General features: G+C 41.8%; 1 pseudogene across 1 annotated transcript in view; it reads right to left on the bottom strand.

Annotated features, from left to right (window-relative positions):
* Positions 1-19350, bottom strand: part of LOC309708441 (heterogeneous nuclear ribonucleoprotein L-like) — a 44801-nt pseudogene that overhangs the window by 9487 nt on the left and 15964 nt on the right. Inside the window, exons 2-6 of the transcript XR_014280897.1 lie at positions 8557-8675; positions 5297-5534; positions 4715-4800; positions 4296-4392; positions 4133-4205 (exon numbers count right to left, since the gene is read on the bottom strand). The product of XR_014280897.1 is annotated as a heterogeneous nuclear ribonucleoprotein L-like (transcript). The remainder of the gene's footprint in view (positions 1-4132; positions 4206-4295; positions 4393-4714; positions 4801-5296; positions 5535-8556; positions 8676-19350) is intronic.

Below are 19350 nucleotides of genomic sequence, written 5' to 3'. Positions count from 1 at the left end.
AATAAATACATGAACTAGTTTTTCAGTGTCACTCTGAGAAAGGATGTTTCTAATTTTAGAGATATTGTACAAATGAAAGAAAACTGTCCTACATTTTTGTTTAATATGCACACTGAAGAACATATCCTCTGGTCAAAAACAATTTTCAAGATTCATCAGAGTGTTACTGGAGGACAGGGTAACGCCATCTAGAGGTTAGATAGCATACTAGTTAGATAACATACTTGTAAGGCCAAGTACAATATACCTTCAGTTTTATCTGAATTTAAAGGAACGAAATTAGTGAATGCTGCCTGGTTTTCAGTCCTAAATATTACTTAAGTCCCGGTACAAGCAGGATTCAGGATTCATTGCACTAATGTTAATGGTAACTTGGTTATTTTGCTGCCTCTTCTTGGTGCTGTTGAGCCAAATAGACTCAGTGTGCTAGTGTGCCAAATGGGATCTCAACTTATTTAATACCCCTAATAAGACAAAAAGTAAATGTGGAGAAACTACTGCTCTTATGTTATTTTTGTAGTGGTTCATACCACTTGAGTCTGTCACCATTTTGTGTATCCAGCCGTTTCCCCTGATTTTTTTCTCTCTCTGAATCTAAAGCACAACGTATGTACCTCCAAGTAAAAATGATGAAAAGCAGTGAAAAGTTTTATATTCAGAAACCTATAAGCACCAGAATGTAGCTGAAAATAGATGTCAATATTTCTTTTCTTTAGTTATTTGAAACATGGGGTATTTTAGTACTAATAGTACTGCTGTGTTTGCATTACAGCATTACATCACATCTATTCTATATGACTTAAAACGGTTAAGATATGGCATGATTTCCTCACCCAATAAAGGAATATTTAGTATATCAGTCTACTCTTCATTTTGACTTTTCTTTTTACCAATATAAGTAAGCCTTCAGACAAACGCAGTAGTGCCAATATAGTAAAAGAACAATATTTGTCTCATGTCCAAAACAGCCTTATACACTTGTCTTTGAGATGAAGATATGAAGTGATATAGAAATAGAAATAAATGCAACTTGAATCCTTGCTGAAGTTCAGTATTTAAAACTGAGCTAAATTTCACTAATGAGAATTTTAAATCTAATTTATTAATACAAGAATTTTATCTTTATGCATATTATATTTGCAAAGTAAGATGACACTAGTCCCATGAACATTAGCTGCTACTTACTAGCTAATCTTAAAATTAACAGTCACGTTTTCATGGTCTTGTGCGCTCTCATCCTCAGATACTTAAGAAACCAAAAAAATCGCATACACCAAATCCTCAAATGACCCAGCCTTCACGGTTTACATAGGCTGGGTTCTTTGAGGATGCAGCCCTTTAATTGGGACACACCTTATCAGTCTTTTGTCCTTTTAATGTCATCTTAGTACATTGACATTTCCAAGCTCCTCCTGAGGTTTTCCAACTGAACTGGAGTAAATTTACTCTGTTTATATTTACTCAGATTGCAAACAAAATGTATTGTGCTTTATAAGACACATTCCTGCTGTGTAAAAAGAAGATAATAATGTTCACTAGAAGGAATAAGTAAAATGTCAACATATTAATTTTACTTGACGTGAACCATCCATCTTCTTCCGCTTATCCGGGCCGGATCGTGGGGACAGCAGCCTAAGCAGAGAAGCCCAGACGTCCCTCTCCACAGCCACTTCCTCCAGCTTGTCCGGTGGAACTCCCAGGCCAGCCGAGAGATATAATCTCTCCAGCATGTCCTGGGTCTGCCCTGGGGCCTCCTCCCAGTGGGACATGCCCGGAAAACCTCGCACAGAAGGCGCCTAGGAGGCATCCTTGTCAGATGCCCGAACCACCTCAGCTGGCTCCTTTCAATGTAAGGAACAGCGGCTCTACTCTGAGCCCCTCTGGCAGAACTTCTGAACCTATCTCTAAGGGAAAGGCCAGCCACCCTTCTGAGGAAGCCCATTTCTGCCGCTTGTATCCGCGATCTTGTTCTTTCGGTCACTACCTACTAGAGATGGACCGATCCGATATTACGTATCGGTATCGGTCCGATACTGACCTAAATTACTGGATCGGATATCGGAGAAAAATAAAAAATGTAATCCGATCCATTAAATATCACGAAAGCACCTCACAAAACTTGCAACACGCCGTAACTCGCCTCAGAACGTTAGCACGTCGGAGCAGTATGCATCACGTGATAGAGCGGCTGTGGCATGCGGGACCTGTCGGTGGTCTGGATAGCATGTGGAGCTTCGCTAGCAACCCGGCATTTCATCTCCGACAAAGTTATCCCCGAGAGAAGTAAAGCAAGTGTGTAAGTCCATCTCTGAATGTTTGTAAAGCATTCCTGCGTTAAGCTTAACAAACGATATATGGAGCGACTGCCTCTTCTTGCTGCTACTTCAATCATGAAACTGCTTAACGATCAGCTGATCGGCTTTTCTGTTGCGAGTCGTGTCTCTAGTTTGCTTTTGGTCCACTTTGCACCAGAAAGAGGAAACCAGCAGCTGAACAACAGCAGCACGTTTAAGCTTGATCAGCTGTTGTTAGAATGTATTTAATATTACTTTCTACTCGAGGATCTTTTTCTACGTAGCTGACGCTGGTAACTGTGCAGGGGCGGATCTAGCAAAGTTTAGCCAGGGGGGCCGATAGGGCATTAACAGGGAAAAGGGGCACAAAGACATACTTTTCTTTCTTATTCTCATTTAAAATGTCGAGCTTTTAATAAATAATTATCTGACACCCAAAGTTTTAATTTGATGTAAAATGAATAGAAGTCAATTACTGTATATAGTAACTATTAAGTCTAATATACCCTAGTAAGCTATAGCACTTTTTCCTTTGGGAAGGTACCATCTGTGCAGTCTGCAATTTTGTTGAAGAAAGATGTTGAATCTATTTAATATTTCTTGAAAAATAATTGATTTCTGTGCATTTTTTTTCACACTGCATCAAATTAAGGTTGATTACGTCGATTAAGCATCATGAGGTGGAGCGTGAGGGGTGGTTCCCTATTTTTTATTTATTTATTTTTGTTGTTGCTGGGAGTTGGAACCCTATTAGTTAGGTTGCTTAATATTTATGCTAAGTACTCTTTAAAATACCAGAATAGGGAGGATGGTGTAGGTTTAAGTTTATTAGATTGATCAGTATTGCTGAACTATGAAATATTTTTTTTTGCATACAGGTATAACAGAATAGCTTTAGTGTAGTTGTTGTTTTAAACTTGAGTATGAACTTATACAAAATGCAGCAAGATATTTAAAAAAACAGTTTTGTTGATTAAAAAACACTATATCGGATTCATATCGGTATCGGCAGATATTCAAATTTATGATATCGGTATCGGACATAAAAAAGTGGTATCGTGCCATCTCTACTACCTACAGCTTGTGACCATAGGTGAGGGTAGGGACGTAGATCAAGCAGTCAATTGAGAGCTTTGCTTTTACACTCAGCTCTCTCTTCTCCATGATGGAACGGTACACTGTCCGCATCCCTGCAGCCGCAGCACCAATCTGTCTGTCGATCTCCCGCTCTCTTCTCCCAACTCACTTATGAACAAGACCCCGAGATACTTAAACTCCTCAACCTAATCAAATTCAGCACCAGGTGGTGAGTTGGATGAGGTGGCGGGGGAGAACGCTGGACAGACCTGGTGCACCTAAACGTATAGTGAGGGTGTGCTGGGAATGTCTGGCAGAGGCCCCAGTCTGTGAGATTTACAACGCACACCTCCGGCAGAGCTTCACCAGCATTCCGAGAGAGACTGCGGACATTGAGTCCGAATGGACCATGTTCAGCACTTCCATTGCCGAAGCCGCTGCACTGAGCTGCAGCCGCAAGGTGGTTGGTGCCTGTCGTTGGTTAACCCCCAAACCAAATGGTGGACACCAGAGGTGAAGGGAGCCACAAGGCTAAGAAGGAGTCCTATCAGGCTTGGTTAGCCTGTGTGGCTTCAGAGGTAGCTGATATGTACTGACAGTCCAAGCGTGAAGTGGCTCGGGCAGTGGCTGAAGCAAAAACTCAGGTGTGGGAGGAGTTCTGAGTGGCCATGGAAAAAGACTTTCGGACTGCCTCGAAGTAAACTTTAAAGAATATGCTTAAAGTGCTTTCATTGATCAGAGATTAAAAGAGGGAACGCTACCTCGGTGCAGGAGGAAGGGTTTGGTGTAATCCCAGCTGGTGTTGTTGTTGCAGATGACGTTCAGTCTGTTGGGCTGCAAGGGGCAACAGAGCACAGCACCTCTTTTTAGATGTGTGTTCATGTGCATGGGCATGACTGTGTGAGTGTATGTGCATGTGTTTACCCGAGCGTATTCAATCTTGAGTGTGCAGCAGCCAGCATAGATGTCAGCTCCATTCAGAGCCAGTTTGGCCTTCTGAGCATCCTTTACTGACTCAAATGTTAACAAGCTTGTTAAGGTTGACTCATCAGGATCAGCAGAGAAAAACAAGACTACCACAGCCCTCAGGATGATGCACTGTCAGGTTTAATGAAGTGAACTTTGATCTGGCATCAACAAAACACATCCAGTTAGCTATAATCCTCTTCTACCATCCTGTGTTCATTATTTTGTATCCAAACGAGTCTATTAAGCTCTGAACTGGAGCTTAGAAAAATGAAAACGCATGTTGGCATTTCTCTGCTAATCTGTGATATACCCCAAGCACACATGCAATTGTGTGCGCACACACACACATACACACACACACACAGTCAGGATATTCAACCATGGCCTGGATGCCGTTGCGTTTGAAGATGACAATACGTAGGACGTTACCAACTGGGTTGCACACAGTGTACAACACATCCTGAGAGAAAGACAGAGACCACACTGTAAAAACTGCAACGTACCTACTGGTCACCAAGAAAATGGACTTAAGAAAACAGAAATGGAAAATGGGCTTTAACGCTTAAAACCTTTACATTTATGAGCTAATTTTGACTAAAAGTTAAAAGCTTACATTATTTTACAAATAAGCAGTGAGACATTAGCACTAATCTAAATTACAAAGATATTGTTGAGGATGTATACACAGATAAAGAATGTATACACAGAGCAAAGGCACAGAGGGTTTGTTAATAATAGATGTCTGACAATGTAAGCTTGTATCTCTGTATCTGTATTCCTGAGGCAAACATTTTAAGTAATGTACAATGACTGTAATCATTATTAACACAGGAGCAGGCGTCCTTGAAGGGTAAAAAGAGACCTGGTTAAAGAGTTTTAGCTCAGATAGCAAAAAGTTTCTTTTCTAACACAAGTTGAAGATATGGCAAGAGTCTTAGGTGGGGTAAAGGACTTACAGTGGAAATGGGATACACAGGGTTCTGTATGGACAACAGGAGGACTTTGTTTCCACTGGAGGGGTCGTCTGTGTTGGTGGGTCTGGTGATTCTCTGGCTGGTAGAGAAGTTAAAAAAAGCCTGCTGCTCAGCGACGTAGACAGCGTCACGGGTTCCGAATGACACGCAGCGCTCAGCACTCTCCACGCTGTCAAATTCCACCAGAGCCTGACGCTTGAAAGGCATCATCATTACATAACTGCCGATAGCGGAGACAAATGTGAAGGTTAGAGAAGGTGAGCAAGTAAAGTAAAAGTATGCACATTTTTATTTCTATAGCATCTTTCAACATAAACAACAAGTGCTTCACAAGAAATTACCATAGTGTGCCAGAAGAGTTAATGAAATCCAAGTCGAAAATGATGACTACTGGCACAAGCTGCACTTTGAAATCATTTCAGCGGGTCACGCAGCTATCAACTTTTGTAACCTTGCATGTTTCGCCATTGCTGCAAAAGCAGGTATGAACTGATGTGACTGTGCGATCAGTCACATCAGTGAATATAGATCCAATCAAGAACACTTATTCTATACTGTAATTTCTGTCGTTATTATCTGTGATTAAGGTAAATCACAAAATCTCATGCACATGTGCCAACTGGAAGGCAGCCTGTTTCAGTTATTACCTTTTTTCCCTCTATTCTTTAAACTTTTGTTCTTAGTTTTTTGTCTTTTACTTATTAGTAGCGTGTTAGTGTGTTTCAAATTGTTTTCTCTCAAACATGTGGGTTGAGAAAGCTTTTTTTCACCTTATCGCTGTGGACTGGGGGTACGCATTTTGGAGGACTATAAATACCTTGGACTAAGCACAGATAATAAACTGGACTGGGTAAACAACCCAGTCCAGTTTACCCAATGGTGTCAGACAGGGTGGGATTTTGTCTCCAATTTTAATTAATTTATATGTTGATGATTTCTCCATGTAGCTGAGAGCCTGTAACACTGGGCGTATATTAGGTAAAACATGGATAAATCATCTTATGTATGCAGATGGCCTGGTTGTTTTTAGTCCCAGTAGTGCTGGATTACATGAGCTTAATATCTGTACTGAATATGGTCTGCATTATGATATAAAGTACAATGCTATTAAAAGTGCTATTTTGATATGTAGAACCAAGCAGGATAAACAGCTAGATTTCTCTGTGTTTAACTGTCCCAAAATAATATTGGGGTTCATAAAAAGGTGAAATACCTCGGTGACTTTATTGTTGATCAAATGAATGATGATGATGACATATACAGACAACGATGCAAGCTCTATTTGCAGGCAAATACCATTGCACGCAAATTCAGCTTTTGTTCAGTTCCAGTTAAAGTGACTTTGTTCAAAGCGTGTTGCACACTGCTATATACTGCCCCCTTGTGGTCATCTTAGAAGCAAAGTAACATGCGGACGCTGCATGTTACATATACATGATGCAATGAGGAAATGTTCAGTGCATAGTAAGCATTGGAATCCCTAGTCACATTTGGTGCTGCGCACCTGTAGATGAAAGAGCAGCCAGGCATGTGACTGTAATTAACTTCCCCGCCACAGGGTGTCATTGCTACACATCCCAATTGTATGTGTGCACATTAGGGCTGGGTATCGTCACTGATTTCTAGAATCGATTCAATTCCGATTCACAAGGTCCCGAATCGATTCGATCCACGATTCGATTCGATTTAAATCTGGGAAATTTTGACAGTCAGAAATATTATAATTCAGATCAGTACATTTACATATTTTTGTATCAATAAAAAGGAAGCTGACACACGCAAGACTTTATCACAGGTGTGAGCATCACAGCAGATGCCTTTGTGTCAAAGTAGCTGAAGATAAAACACAGAAAAACATGAAGGTGATTTTCCTGGCCTGGGATTTTATAAAAATATTCTGCAGTACATCAAAAACGAAAGAAAACCATTAATCAACATATGAACATTACCTCTGAAGTTACAGCGGTTTTATTAGAGACACGGCGTTTTGCATTTTGAATAATTTTAAAAAGTTTAAATTTGTTCAGTATTGAACAGCAGAAATTAGGTTTTCTTTTCGGAAGTAAGTAAAAGGGAAAAAAACAGCGGCCGACAGCGCTGTAAACAACAGTAGACTTGTGCGTAACAAGCAAGCGAATAATGAAGAAAACAGACAGACAGAGAGAGACAGAGAGAGGGAGGGAGAGAGAGAGGGAGAGAGAGAGAGAGAGAGAGCTGTGCATCGCGGTGGAAGCAAAACAGGAAAAGTCAGAGTGAATTCATGACGATGTTTATGTGAAGCGTAGTTTGGATCTTCTTTTGCTGCTGGTTCGGTCAATATTGTTTGGAGAGACATCAAACTAACAGCTTTAGAATCGGCGCATAAAGGGCGTGAACACAAAGCGCGGACCGCCGACAGATCAGAATCAGCGAGCTGTCGGCTTTCAGCCCCGAGCGTGAGAAAGGCGACATCTCACTGATTCTGATCTGCGGGTTTTGTCTTTGTGCAGAATCCGTGTACCTGCTCTCATTTACTGTCTTAGCTGTTTGGTGGTTCTTGAAATTTTGTGAGATGTCACCAGAGATTCTGGCATTTCGGGCAAAATAAATTTATATTAAAAAATCGATTCAGGATTTTAATGAATCGATTTTACGTTATCCAAGCCAGAATCGATTTTAATCGATGAATCGATTATAAAAACCCACCCCTAGTGCACATAGTCTACAGCAACATTTTGATGTTTGTTTCTTGCCAAAAGAAAAACTGCCCAAATGTCAAGACCCAAGGTTAATAACAGTGCATTAGCTAGTATATCCTACTTCACTCATTCCCAGGTAAATATAAAGAAACTGATTCACTGGCTGCCTCCTTCCACTTGTCAAAGTTGCTCAGATGTTTGACCATTTTTTTGTCATGAACTTTAGGAATTTACTGTTTATTTGGTACCTAATATATCCCACCATTTGACAGTGATAACTTTGCACGTCAGTTTTAGTCAGGGATGTTTCCAATTTTTAATGGGTCTTTCTAGTCATTTAACACTAGGAAGAAGGCATTTGTTTCATACAGTTTAGGGTTGCAGCTTGCTAAACAAGCTTTCTAGCACAAGCTCAAAATCATGTCATGCCTGTACATTGCAAGGTGTGCACTAAAAAAAGTCCATGATACCAAAGTCAATGTGCAATGCAATTCCAAGCTAAATGAAAGTGTGTTAATATTTTTTAAATGGCCTCAACAGTATTTAGAGTTAAACCAGGACTACCAGATGTTGCCAAACTTGTCAAGTGCCTCCACTAGGTCCCCTTCCACCACAGCATCGCAAAGTCCTCGAACATGGACAACTGGAGATGGGGGGATGCGACGACTGTCATCCAAACAATCCTGTAGAGAAAATAAAAATGAACTCAGATGTTTTCTTAATTTTACTTTGCACAAAGAAAATGTTTGCTTACTTGCGTAACCGGGGTTCTTTGAAAAGTGAGTTCAGTATCCCACTATGGTAAGCAACCTCTGGCATGACCAGTCACTTCAAGGACTTGCTGACAGGTGTCCTCTACATAAACATTCCTAAAAAGGTCCCATGAGGCAGTCATTCATCTGATGGAATGTGCACACAGCTGCACAAAAGGCTGTGGTCCACCGTGTTGGAAAACTGGACCTCTACCACCCAGTCGGACAACCCCTGGCGAGACATAGACTTACCTTTAAAGAAGGAGTTAAAGCTACAAAGATTTGGTTGCTTTTCCTAAACCCCTCAGTCCTGTCTAGATAATTGCTTAATGTATCGATAAGGCATAGTGAATTAAAGTGGTTCTGGCTCTCATCTGCAAATGGCAAGTAGAGAAAAGCTAATAAATGGAATGGACTGGTTCTTACATAGTGCTTTTCTACTCTACCTGAGCACTCAAACCACTTACAACTCTCATTCATACAAATACTTTTTCTATATGTAGGTGTGTTCTATCTAGCACTCACACAAATCATACTCCAATGGATGTATCAGAGATCAACTTGGGGTTACTATCTTGCCCAAAGATTTTTGGCATGCAGGCTGGAGTTGCCAGGGATCAAACCACCAACCATCTGATTGGGAAAATAGCAGGCAGTACCTCACTGACCCTTTTGGCTGATGCCAAAGTTAGCAATAGGATACTTTACTCAATATACTCTACAGGTGCAAAAGGTAGCTCTGAGTGTGCCTCTAGAACTTTGTGTAAATCTCAGGAGGGAACATAAACCTCATTAGAAGAGGAGTAGCCACAATCTTAGTCTTAATCAGTAATGCTCAGTATTGACATCTATCAATGATCACTGATAGCTATCAGTGAAATTGTTTGTTGCACAGTGTCTAGCACACTGTTGTTGTGGTAGACAGGCAGGTCTGCAACAATATATATTCTTGCGATAAAAGCTACATAATTACTGTGTTACAACAGTTATTTCTATAATCAGTAAAAACCCATGTTTAGGGAAATTTTGCAGTTATTATTTAAGTCCATAAATGAACATGAATTCCCAAAAGAGGGTCTTCGCTCAAAATCACTGGAAAATGAGAAAGTGAATACAAGTTAAAGATGAATGAATTAAAATGCAAAGAAAGAAAAACTGTGCATAGGCAAGGCACAAAAAAAGATATCAATTGAGTGTCATCATCAACAAAGTTGCCCAGCTCACACCAGAAAGTGGTGCATTGCATGATCTCTCTCTCCCTATATCACCAAATCAGGAAAAAAATGTAATGATGACAACCATAATGCCCATGGTTGAAGTCATGGGCCCGGATAGAAATATAACTTTGGTTCAATGACTGTGGCCTGAAAATGACAAGAGAGAAGTTACAAACATCTGCCAGACCCAAAGAGGACAGCAAGGACTTTATTGCCCAATTCCAGTATAATTTATTCAATTCAATTCAATTTTATTTATATAGCACCAAATCACAACAAAGGTTGCCTCAAGGCTCTTCATAGATACAGAGACAAACCCAACAATCATATGACACCCTATGAGCAAGCACTTTGGCGACAGTGGGAAGGAAAAACTCCCTTTTAACAGGAAGAAACGTCCGGCGGCCATCTGCTGTGACCGGTTGGGGTGAGAGAAGAAAGACAGGATAAAAGACATGCTGTGGAAGAGAGACAGAGGTTAATAACAGATATGATTCAATGCAGAGAGGTCTATTAACCCTTTAAGACCTACCATAGAACCAAGTCCGCCAGAGCTTATATTATATTTCTACATGCTGTGGAGCCATTTTTGGGAGCATTTCAAGTTGCTATACATCAATACAACCATTATAGCCCAGATTTTAATAATATGTATTCATTAAGTGCATAGTAATTACATAAATTGCAAAAAAGTGCAATAAACTACAAAAAAATTGAAAATCGTTTTTGATTTTTTAACATATATTTGTAGTTAGAGAAATTTAAGAGGCTTATCCCTCAAAACTGTAAATACAAAAAAGTTGCACAAAATAGTTTCCCACCACAGGAAATTTATTTTGAGTGTCTTCATAGTTTTATTTTTGAAATACACCAATTTTTATACACTGCAGGAAAAACAAAAATAAATATTATACTGCAAATTTGCAAAAAAGCAGCATATGCATCAAAATAAACTATTTCCAGCAGTGCAATATGAGTCCTAAGCTTCCCAGAAACGACACAGAAAGTCATAAAGTCAAAGACAACTTTTAAAAAGAGCAGTATAGGCCCTGAGGCCCTGATCACAAAAAAGACTACATTTCCGCGAAAATGACGTCACTTCCGGTTTCGGGCAGGTAATGGCGGAAATGCAAAAGTTCGCGCTGACGTCTATTCCAACGTAGGAAGTGTTATGAACAGCTGATCGGATCGGTAAAGCCTGTTTCTGGAATATTATGTTTTTGTTCCTGCAAGCACTTTTTATGCAGTTTTTGCAAAGCTTTATGTGGAAGGAAACCGTGACCTAGGACAAGCTGATGGCATAAGATGTAAGTACAACTCCTCCGGTTTCATATGCAAAAAAAATTTTTGCGCTAGCTTACGTGGTTGCAGTGCTACTGGGATTTAAAAATAGTTACGCATAACAGAGCGTTCCCGCTCCGATCGGCTCTAAAGGGTTAATACATAGTCAGTGAGAAAGGTAACTGGAAAGGAAAAACTCAATGCATCATGGGAATCCCCGGCAGCCTACGTCTATTGGAGCATAACTAAGGGAGGATTCAGGGTCACCTGGTCCAGCCCTAACTATATGCTTTAGCAAAAAGGAAAGTTTTAAGCCTAATCTTGAAAGTAGGGATAGTGTCTGTCTCCCGAATCCAAACTGGAAGCTGGTTCCACAGAAGAGGGGCCTGAAAACTGAAGGCTCTCCCTCCCATTTTACTTTTAAATACTCTAGGAACAACAAGTAGGCCTGCAGAGCGAGAGCAAAGTGCTCTAATAGGGTGATATGGTACTACAAGGTCATTAAGATAAGATGGGGCCTGATTATTTAAGACCTTGTATGTGAGGAGCAGGATTTTGAATTCAATTCTGGATTTAACAGGAAGCCAATGAAGGGAAGCCAAAACAGGAGAAATATGCTCTCTCTTTCTAGTCCCTGTCAGGACTCTTGCTGCAGCATTTTGGATTAGCTGAAGGCTTTTCATCGAGTTTTTTGGACATCCTGATAATAATGAATTACAGTAGTCCAGCCTGGAAGTAATAAATGCATGAACTAGTTTTTCAGCGTCACTCTGAGACAGGATATTTCTAACTTTAGAGATGTTGCGCAAATGGAAGAAAGCAGTCTTACATATTTGTTTAATATGTGCGTTGAAGGACATATCCTGGTCAAAAATGACTCCAAGGTTCCTCACAGCATTACTGGAGGCCAAGGTAATGCCATCCAGAGTAAGAATCTGGTTAGATACCATATTTCTAAGATTTTCAGGGCCGAGTACAATAACCTCAGTTTTATCTGAATTAAGAAGCAGAAAGTTAGCGGCCATCCAGGTCTTTATGTCTTTAAGACATTCCTGTAGTTTAACTAATTGGTGTGTGTTATCTGGCTTCATAGATATATAGAGGTGGGTATCATCTGCATAGCAGTGAAAATTTATGCTATGTCTTCTAATGATGCTGCCTAGGGGAAGCATGTATAATGTAAACAGAATTGGTCCTAGCACTGAACCCTGTGGAACTCTATAATTAACCTCAGTGTGTGAAGAGGACTCTCCATTTAGATGTACAAATTGGAGTCTATTAGATATGATACAAACCACTGCAGCACAGTACCTGTAATACCTACAGCATGTTCTAATCGCTCTAATAGGATATTATGGTCAACAGTATCGAACGCTGCACTGAGGTCTAGCAGGACAAGCACAGAGATGAGTCCACTGTCAGAGGCCATAAGAAGATCATTTGTAACCTTCACTAAAGCTGTTTCTGTGCTGTGATGAGCTCTGAAACCTGACTGAAACTCTTCAAATAAGCCATTCCTCTGCAGATGATCAGTTAGCTGTTTGACAACTACTCTTTCAAGGATTTTTGATATGAAAGGAAGGTTGGAGCTAAGACTGCTGGGTCTAGAGATGGCTGTTTGAGTAAAGGTTTAACTACAGCCACCTTGAAGGCCTGTGGTACATAGCCGATTATTAAAGATAGTTTGATCATATTTAAGATCGAAGAATTAATTAATGGCAGGACTTCTTTGAGCAGTTTTGTAGGAATGGGGTCTAAAAGACACGTTGATGGTTTGGAGGAAGTAATTATTGAAGTTAACTCAGAAAAAACAATTGGAGAAAAAGAGTCTAACTTAACATCAATGGTACAAAGGCTACGTTCACACTGCAGGTCTTAATGTAGTTGTAGCAGCAAACAGTGTGTTAAGTGGATGCGTTGTACAGGGAGATGGCCACAGGCAGGAATGATTTCCTGTGTCGTTCAGTGGTGCTTTTCGGTAATCTCAGTCTCTCACTGAACGAGCTCCTGTGACTGACCAACATGTCATGGAGTGGGTGGGAGGTGTTATCCAACATTGTCTTTATCTTGGACAGCATCCGCCTCTCCGACACCACCTTGAGGGAGTCCAGCTCCATCCCCACAACATTGCTGGCCTTACGGATCAGTTTATTAAGTCTGTTGGCATCTGCGACCCTGGTGTGAAATAGGCTGGTGTGAAAAATTGCTGCCACACCGCCCCCTCGGCCTGTGCTTCGAGATTTCTGGTAGTTAGAATGACTCGGGGGTGTGGGTTCATTTAAACTAACATAATCATCCGGCTGCAACCAGGTTTCTGTAAGGCAGAGTAAATCGATTTGTTGATCAATTATTAAGTCGTGTACTAACAGAGACTTGGAGGAGAGAGACCTAATATTTAATAATCCACATTTCACTGTTTTACTCTTTGGTTCTGATGTGGATATTGTATTGTTCTTTCTTTGTGATTGTTTATGTTTAAGTTGTTTATTGCTGGTTTTTAGTTTGTTTTTTGTCTGTTTGGGAGCTGACACAGTCTCTATGGAGATGGGTTTTTGGGGGGGTAGCAGGAGGAGAGAAGCTGCAGAGAGGCGTGTAAGACTGCGACTCTGCTTCCTGGTCCCAACTCTGGATAGTCATATTTTGGGGGGTTTAATAAATTTGTCCATATTTTTAGAAATGAGAGCTGCTCCATCCAAATTGGGATGGATGCCGTCTCTCCTAACAAGACCAGGTTTCCTCCAGAAGGTTTGCCAATTATCTATGAAGCCCACATCGTTTCTGGGACACCACTCAGACAGCCAGCAATTTAAGGAGAACATGTGGCTAAACATGTCACTCCTGGTCTGATTGGGGAGGGGACCAGAAAAAACTACAGAGTCTGACATTGTTTTGGCAAAGTTACACACAATTCAATATTGATTTTAGTGACCTCCGATTGGCGTAACCGGGTGTCATTGATGCCGACGTGAATTATGAGTTTACTGAATTTACGTTTACCCTTAGCCAGCAGTTTTAAATTTCCATCAATGTCGCCTGCTCTGGCCCCTGGAAGACAATTGACTATGGTTGCCAGTGTCTCTAGCTTCACATGTCTGAGAACAGAATCACCAATTACCAGAGTTTGAGCCCCGGCGGGTGTGTCGCCGAGTGGGGAAAAACGGTTAGACACATGCACAGGTTGGTGGTGTACCTGGGGCTTCTGTTTAGGACTATGCTTCCTCCTCACGGTCACCCAGCCGCCCTCTTTCCACAGCTGCTTGGGGTCTGCCGGGGAACAGCTAGCGGAGCCTACGCTATCTTCGGCTGCACCAGCTACAGGGGCCTGGCTAGCTACGGGTGAATGAAGGGTGCGAAGTCAAGTCTCCAATTCAGTAATCCTGGTCTCCAGAGCTGCAAATATGCTACATTTGTTACAGATATCATTACTGCTAAAGGAGGCCGAGGAGTAACTAAACATCTGACACAATGAGCAAGAAAGTGCAGGAGGGACAGGTGAAGTAGCCATGGTGCTAACGAGTCGGCTACGAGCTAAGCTAAGCTAGCAAAACAGTACAGAGACAGTGAGTGAATACTTTGGCTATAAATTAGGTAGTGAGTACACAGAAATTGGAAGAAGGCGGCTGTCATTCCTATCCTAAAGACAGGCGACAACCGAGAATGTAAAAACTACCGGGGCATCAGCTTACTGTCCATCATCGGCAAGGTCCTTATGAAAATAATTCAATCACGCCTTCAAAAGCACCGTGAGATGACCAGCCGGGAAGAACAGGCCGGGTTCCGACCCGGACGAGGCTGCAGCGACCAGATCTTCACCCTACGTCGACTCATGGAGGAACGAACCTACGATGGCTCGACCAGCCAGGTACGTATTCATGACCAAGTGTCCGAAGAATTCCCCATCATGACAGGGGTCCGGCAGGGCGATGTGGTGTCACCGCTGTTGTTCAACATCGTCATCGATGCGATAATGCGCAAAGCATTCGAGGGCCGCCGCGGAGTCCAAGCCTCGACCGATCGATTTATCACTGATCTAATGTTCGCTGATGATAGCGCCATTTTTGCCGAAGACGACACCGAGGCAACTCACATCCTCTATGACATCGCCCGGCACTCCAAACTGTACGGCCTCAAGGTTAACGCCGAGAAGACCAAAGTCCTGACCACCGACGGCTCACCAACGATCGTCCACCTTGATGGTGTGCAGATCAAACAAGTCCAACAATTTCAATATCTGGGGTCCCTCGTCGAGGAGAAGAAAGTGGCATCATCAGCGGAGATACGCTCCAGAATTGGGCAGGCGGCGGCAGCATTCGCCTCCCTGCGCTGGTGCGTCTGGAAGAAGAACAACATCTCATTGGCGACAAAGATCCGCCTTTACCGAACCCTGATCCTGCCCATTCTACTTTACAGCGCAGAGACGTGGACAATGCTCAAACACGACCTGAGCAAGCTCGAAGTTTTCCAAATGCGTTTCCTTAGATGCATTCTCGGCGTGGCATGGCCCTGTATTCAACAAGAGGATGAGACAGCTGTACATTATTAAAACTGTCTCTTGGATGGAGAGATGCCCCCAAATCACAAACTGGGAAGTACATCTGTGGGATTGCTTTGTGTTTAAACCTGTACAAGTACAAGACTAAGTGTAAGCATATGTGTACAATGGGATAGCAAGAATGTCTGAGGTGGAAGAATTTGCCATACATGGAGAATAAAATGGCAAGAAAAATAATAACAAGAAAGCCAAGACTGAAGAAAAAGTCCAAATGACAGAGCTTAAAATGTACAAGTGCCAAACACAGACTACTGCAGAACAAGTGAGAGGCCAGGGAAGGAGGATAAGGTTAGACAGAGACAGAGCTGTTTTCAGTGGAGAGCCACATGTCACTGGGCTAAGGATTGTCCTGAAAAGTAGGAAACTGAGGCTGCTTACTCGTGTGAGAAGGGGAGGGGTGATAAGACACTGCAACAAAAGGTAAAAAAGTAAAACAAGAGACACAGATGTAATAAAAACAAGACAGACATTTGCGCAATGAAACCCAGATTAATGACACACACAATTATTGTGTGCAATGAAGATGAAATGAAGACCAGCTTACACTTATAAACATGGCCATATCTCAGATTGCGGCTAAAAAATGCCTGACAGACACACCTGTTATCAAATGCTAAGCCTACTACTTATAAAAACTTGATACAATTTCTGCTCTGGGGTGCAGGAGAACAGGTTGACTTTTGGAAATATGTGATGCTATAGAATCAGTGATCAGACAAGCAGACTGGAATCAAAAACCAAAACTTTTTATTAAAACTGTAGGAACGGAAGATATTCCAGTGACTAAACAATATACAAAAGATTTACAATGCAAAGAAATTGAATGTGGATCTTTTAAACAAACATTCCTGTTGTCGCCATATTGACCAGTCAACTTGTTGGGTTGAGAGTCTATGTGTTAACTTCAATTTACAACACAATTGTCAGTGTGTCAGGGAAAGATGACTTGATAATAACACAGTGAGCAAAATGTTGCAGATGGTTAAATATCATGCTGATCTGCTGCTGTAAGCGTATGAGTAGAGACTCCAACAGATTGCTGCGTTTCCTGTTTGTGATGAACTGGTGAGGCTTGTACAACAACACACACACATTCATCAGACTACACAGTAACAAGCTGACCTCATGTAACACCACGTGTGTTTAAGGGGGGTTGATGAACAGTTTTTTTAAATATATTTTTTTAATATTTTATTTTTGGCTTTTTTTGCACAGAGCAGTGAACATTAAAGCAGAGGGAGAGAGAGAAAGGGGAAGACATGCGACAAAGCCCTGCAGCATATCGTTCATCCCAGTGAGCTAAACCGGTACCCGGGTTAATGAACAGTTTGAGAAAGTACAGAGAGAAACAGGAAACTGAGAGAGTACAAACAGGCAGTGTATACTGGAAAATACATAAGTGTAATTCTCACTGATGAACAAAACTATTTTTACAGAACAAAAACTGAACAAGATGATTGTCAAGATATGTTGCTACGGTTAAAACCAGTACAACAGTACAAACAATGGGAAGAAACTGACATTCCAGGGGTAAAGCACTGTAATGGGGTGTTTGGGAAGCATCTAACAGCATATGATTGTGTTGTAAGAACTGTTCACCTGCTGAAAAAAAGTTCTCTGTATACCCAGTTGGAGCTATGCCAGTTGGCCCCTGACTCTCCAGAATTGTGTGATATTGCGTAGCACTTATGGGCAAATAGTAAATATGATATGGGGGGAAATGAAAGGCGCTCTTTCATTGGTGGTGACTGGTAAGTCTGAGTTAAGACCATGTAAGCATCACTAGAAGCAGTTAATGTCATGGACTGTGTGTGAGGCAGGCAGGATTGGACCCAAAAAGCAGACTTGGCAGGCAGGACTTAACACAAAAACAGAGCTTTATTGCTGGAATGTTGAAGCAACAAAACTGAACTGGAGAATACAGGAAACTAAACCAACACAGCTGGGTATGAGGAAGATCGCGACCCAGGACAGAGGGAGACGCAGACATAAATACACATGAGGGAACAAACCACAGGAGGGAACACAGCTGAACATGAACTAATGAGAGTGAGGAAACAAAACTGAAATGCACTGAACATGGAACGCAAGACTGTCACAATAAAACAAGAAACAAAGAGACGCAGACTGACATGAGCTTGACAATAGAGCATGGATGTGTGGCCCAGGCCCATAGAAAACAGGTCTGGCCCAGAACTGGCACCAAGCTGGCACTTCTGACTGACTGGTGTCAGAAGTTGCAAGGTCTGGCAATGATGGCACTATTTATGTTCCTATTTTAGTTAGAAGACCCAAATCCCATGTTGCAATACTATACTGCTATGGTAGCCAATGTTTCAAATGCAGGTTTGACAGGTTTGTGAGTGTACACTTTATCCAAAACCTAGTAACAGTTTAGTCATCTTTGCCAGTGGGTGGCAATAGCTGAGGCGGTAGAGCAGGTCACCTACTGATCAGAAGGTTAGTGGTTTGATCCCTGGTTCCTCCAGTTTGCATGTCAAGAGTGTGAATGTGTATCAATGTAGTTAGGAAGCACTCAGTTAAAAGAAAGTGTGTGATTGGGTGAGTGTGGTATGTTGTATAGAGCACTTTGAGTAATCCGGGAAACTCGAAAAGCACTATAATCAGTCCATTCACTGTCTGAACAGAGTTTTGTCATGTTACTTTTGCACTGTTTTGCATGTTCTGGCACATGTTGTTATTACATGCCTTGATTAAGGTACACATTAGGCTGACATCTGGGGCCAGAGCTGAAACTGTTCTGGGCCAGCACAGGGCCTGCAGTGTGTCTACAACTGGCCCGTGGCTCCACACCACTTACAGATGGCCCACATACCGCAAAGAATGACGGCCCTTTGGTGGCCCAGCTCAGGTTTGCCAGAGGTAATCCACACATGGACCAGCACAGGACCACCAGTGTGTATACAACTGGCTTTGTGCTGGCCCATGTGTGGGCCACCTCTGGCAAACCAGGTCTGTCCACCAAAGGGCCGCCATTCTTTGCGGTATGTGGGCCATGTGTAAGCACATTGTGTGGGCAAGATCCGGGCCATACCAATTTTGCTATGTGGGTATGTGCTGATTCCACTCAGGTGTGCCAACCTCCCCCATAGCCCCGCCACAGTCACCTATCTGAGACATATGATCACGTCCAACAGTAAGTCACTGTCTCTGAAAAGGATTACTGGGAATCAATCCATTCCAAAACCTCAAAAACTGACAAATCATTCATTGTGGACCACTCTACCACATTCTGTATCTCTGATCCTTCTGCAAAAAACAACTAACTTGACATTTCCAGTAGCACAGTCTGGTATTAGCTACTTAAAAGATGCACTGCGCTACACCATGCTGGGTTTAACACAGTAGGTGTTTTAACCTTGACATTTGACACTACTCCCCACAGAAGCAGATGGTAAACCACATGATTGCATAGTAGCTATATCTGAAATCCATTCGCCTAGATCTACAGGACACACCACTGGCTAATTCTGATCAGGTGGTCATTGTGTATGGTTTGACATCATGCAACCCAATCACTGGTAAAAATCGAGTA

The sequence above is a fragment of the Aulonocara stuartgranti genome (genome assembly GCF_965226115.1).
Source record: "Aulonocara stuartgranti genome assembly, chromosome: 6".
NCBI classification, from domain to species: Eukaryota; Metazoa; Chordata; class Actinopteri; order Cichliformes; family Cichlidae; genus Aulonocara; species Aulonocara stuartgranti.
Note: the sequence above shows the minus strand (reverse complement) of the source record. Positions and strands in the feature narration are given on the sequence as shown.